Source organism: Octopus sinensis, linkage group LG1 (assembly GCF_006345805.1).
Source record: "Octopus sinensis linkage group LG1, ASM634580v1, whole genome shotgun sequence".
In the NCBI taxonomy this organism is placed as follows: domain Eukaryota; kingdom Metazoa; phylum Mollusca; class Cephalopoda; order Octopoda; family Octopodidae; genus Octopus; species Octopus sinensis.
In genome coordinates, this window is record NC_042997.1 from 44,887,806 (window position 1) to 44,892,769 (window position 4,964).

The following is a 4,964-nucleotide window of genomic DNA, read 5'->3' on the forward strand; positions in this document are numbered from 1 at the left end:
TCTAGTTGATAACACCAACTCCATTACCAGACAGGTACATTTTTTAATTGACCTCAGAAGGATGAAAGGCAAGGTTGATCTTGGCGGGATTTGAACTCAGAATGCAAGAAATAGCACAAGGTATTTTGTCTGATGCTCTAACAATTCTGCCATAAAAAAACAATAACCCAATAACAACAACAGCAACAACAATAACAATAATAATGGTAATTCTTTCTAATTTTGGTACAAAACCAGTAGTTTTTTTTTTCTTTTTGAGGGGAAGGGGTTTAGTTGATATCATGGCTAGTGCTTTATTTGATCGACCCTGGAGGGATGGAAGGCAAAGTTGACCTCAGCAGGATCCACAGTATAAAACACCATAACTAAATACCTCAAAGCATTTCATGTAATGCTCCAACAATTCTGCCAATCCAGTAGTAGTAGTGATGATAATAATAATAATAATAATAATAATAATAATAATAATAATAATGATGATGATGATGATGGTTTCTGATTTAGGCACATGGCCATCAATTTTGAGGGGATGGGGGCTCAATCAAAACCATCAATCCAGTACTTGACTGGTATTTTATTTTATCAACCCTAAAAGAATGAACAGCAAAGTTGGCCCCGGCAGGAAAAGAACTCAGAACGTAAAGTTTCGGAATAATTGTTTCTAATATAGGCACAAAGCCTGAAATTGATTGGGAGTGGGTTAGTTGATCATATCGATCCAGCACTTGACTATTACATCCTTCTAGCAAATAAGGACAATGATGGTTTCAAATATTTAAGCATGAGGTCAGTAATTTTGATGGAAAGGAGTTAGTGATAACCACTGACCACAGTACTTGACTGGTACTTTATTGTATTGAAAACAAAGTTGATCACAGTGGGATTTGAACCCAGGATGTGCAGAGCTGAAAGAAATACTACAATGCATTTTTTCAACACTCTAGTGATTCTTTAATAATAATAATAATAATAATAATAATAATAATAATAATGATGATGATGATGATGATTTCACATTTTGGCACAGGGCCAGCAATTTCAGGGGAGGGCTAAGTCAATTACATCAACTCCAGTGTTCAACTGGTATTAATTTTATCAATCTTGAAAGGACGAAAGGCAAAGTCGACCATGGTGGAATTTGAACTCAAAACATGAAGTTGGATGAAATGTTGCTAAGCATTTTGTCCAGCTAAGTATTTTGATATAGGCAAAAGGCTACAAATTTTAGAGGCAACAGTATTTTAACTGACCTCAGTATTTGACCAGTACTTCATTTTATTGCCCCCAGAAGGATGAAAAGCAAAGAAAAAAAAACTTTGGTGAAATTTGAACAGAAAATGTAAATGAGTACAGCAAAAAACCACAAAATATTTTGCCCAATATTCTACCGATTCTACCAATTCTTTGAAACAGTAATAATTTCATAAGGGTTGTAGTGTAGAAATGTATTTGATTGGATCCTGAATACTCTTCTGGTACTTTTGGAGATTGAAAGGCAGTGTTTGCCTGGCAGTATTTAAACTCAGAATATAAAGAAAGAAATATTTTGAGGTATTTTGTAAGGTCTAGCACTCAACTGTTTCTACCACTTCCCTGCTTTCATAATAATAATAATAAGAAGAATTGTTTCAAATTTTGGCACAAGGCCAGTAATTTTGAGGGTTGGGGTTAGTCAATATTGTCAACTTTAGCATTTAACCGGTTCTCTATTTTATTGACCACCCACAAAAGGATAAATCCTCAGCAGGATTTGAACTCTAAACGTCAAGAGTCAAATTCAGTGAGGCATTTTTTAACATTATAATGATTCAGCCATTCCACTGATCTAATAATAATAATAATAATAATAATAATAATAATAATAACAATAATCCTTTCTACTATAGGCACAAGGCCTGAAATTTTTGGGGAAGGGTTAAGTTAATTACATCAAACCCAGTATTTCACTGATACTTAATTTATTGACCTTGAAGGGATGAAAGGCAAAGTTGAACTCGGTGGTATTTGAACTCGGAATGTGAAAACAGATGAAATACTACTAAGCATTTTGCCCGGCATGCTAACAAATCTGCCAGTTCATCACCTTAAAAATAATAATGGTATCAAATTTTGCCACAAAGGCAGCAGTTTTTCGAGGGAGGGGATGAGTTGATTACATCGACCCCAGTGTTCAACTGGTACTTATTTTATCGACCCTGAAAGGATGAAAGGTAAAGTTGACCTCAGCAGAATTTAAACTCAGAATGTAGTGAAGGGCAAAATACTTATTTCTTTATTGTGAAGGGCAAAATACTGTTAAGCATTTCGTCCAGCATGCTAACAATTCTGCTGAATAATAATAATAATAATAATAATAATAATATATAATAATAATAACAATAATCCTTTCTACTATAGGCACAAGGCCTGAATTTTTGGGGAAGGGTTAAGTTAATTACATCAAACCCAGTATTTCACTGATACTTAATTTATTGACCTTGAAGGGATGAAAGGCAAAGTTGAACTCGGTGGTATTTGAACTCGGAATGTGAAAACAGATGAAATACTACTAAGCATTTTGCCCGGCATGCTAACAAATCTGCCAGTTCATCACCTTAAAAATAATAATGGTATCAAATTTTGCCACAAAGGCAGCAGTTTTTCGAGGGAGGGGATGAGTTGATTACATCGACCCCAGTGTTCAACTGGTACTTATTTTATCGACCCTGAAAGGATGAAAGGTAAAGTTGACCTCAGCAGAATTTAAACTCAGAATGTAGTGAAGGGCAAAATACTTATTTCTTTATTGTGAAGGGCAAAATACTGTTAAGCATTTCGTCCAGCATGCTAACAATTCTGCTGAATAATAATAATAATAATAATAATAATAATAATAATAATAATAATAATAATAATTTTAATAATAACAGCTATTAATCATAGGAGGAAGGGAATAGCTTTGATTATAGTGATCCCAATATTTCATGGGTGGGGTGAATAGCAAAGTTGCACTTCACAGAATCTGGACCCAGATTGTAAATAAAGACCTTGAACAACTATGACAAGTCATTGTGTCTGATGTTGTAACAGAGAATAAAAGAAAATGTGAGACAGACAGACAGACAGGAGAACTTTTAATTTGGTTCTCATACAGCAATTCTACGACCAATCAAAACCCCTTTATATATATAACTAGCAGTATCGCCCGGCGTTGCTCAGGTTTGTAAGGGAAATAACTATAAAGCATTTTTAGAGAGTTATAGCCAAAAAATAGAAAAAAAATGATGGTAAATTTTTTTTCAGAGTTAAAAAAGGTGGAGTTGCGTCCCCTAGACGGTCTGTGGTTTGGGTTTCCGATTCTCGACCCCATGTCGAATTTATCGATTTTTTTCAGAACTGGGGGAACTTTTCAAAATTTTCGCTGCGTTAGTTTTGAATTATGACATTGGGCTATGTGTGTGTCAAGTTTCATCAGAATCGGTTGAAAGCCGTGGTCAGAGTGAGGGTACGAGAAAACAGACACACAGAAAACGCACAGACAAACTGCCGTTTATATAGAGAGAGATATAGGTGGGAAACTACCACCTGTGTCATCTCTTGTGAAAGGTAGGAGAGTCCAGTTTGCTGGACATTGTTGTAGAGCTGAAAATGAGGCGATTTCTACTCTTCTCCTCTGGAAGCCATCTACTCGCAATACCAGAGGGCGCACACTCTCCTACCCTGATGTAATCTCCAGGGATACAGGCATCCAGCAACAGGACCTCCGTAATGCCATGATGGACTGTGAAGTCTGGCGTAGCATGGTAAATTCCATTGTCTCGACCATAGTCGAACAATGATGATGATGATATATATATGCATATATCTATATATATATATATAAAAAGAAGAACAAGTATTTGGAATGAATAATTGATATAATTGGCTATTCTCCTCCCGAAAATTTCCAACCTTCAACCTATGTTTGAAACAGTTGTTGTTGTTGTTATTATCATTAAGGCAGTTAGCAGGCAGAATCATTAGCAAGAAAAACAAAATTCTTAGTGGTGTTTCTTCTGCCTTTCTGTTCTGAGTTCAAATTCCACCAAGGTCAACTTTGCATTTAGTCCAAAAGGGACTGATAAAACAAGTGCCAGTTAAGCACTGACAATGGTCTATGCAATCGACTAGCCCCCTCCTACAAAATTTCAGGACTTGTGCCTATAGTAGAAAGAATCATTATTACGTATTATTATTATTATCATTATTATTATTATTATTATTATTATTAAGTGGGCAGATTGTCAGAATCATCAGTGCATTAAAAATGCCTTGCTTTTTCATATTGGCTTTTTACATTTAAAGTTCAAATCTTGAGGGCACCGTCTTCCTCAATTTCTAAAGACACTTAAAGAAAATTACTTATAGTAACAATGATATTTCCTTTATAATTTTATATTTCATTTGAAGGTGAAAGGTGTGTGTTGTGGAGAGGGGTATAACAAAGAAGGAAGGTTAATAAGTAAAATAAAGGTTAATCAACGGTTACATTGATGGCCTGTAAACAAAATTTGTTACTCTTTTACTCTTTTACTTGTTTCAGTCATCTGACTGCGGCCATGCTGGAGCACCGCCTTTAGTCGAGCAAATCGACCCCGGGACTTATTCTTTGTAAGCCCAGTACTTATTCTATCTGTCTCTTTTGCCGAACCGCTAAGTGACGGGGATGTAAACACACCAGCATTGGTTGTCAAGCAATGCTAGGGGGACAAACACAGACACACAAACATATATATATATACATATATACGACAGGCTTCTTTCAATTTCCGTCTACCAAATCCACTCACAAGGCATTGGTCGGCCCGGGGCTATAGCAGAAGAGACTTGCCCAAGATGCCACGCAGTGGGATTGAACCCGGAACCATGTGGTTGGTTAGCAAGCTACTTACCACACAGCCACTCCTGCACCTATGTTGATTATAAAATTTTAATATTTCACAGTA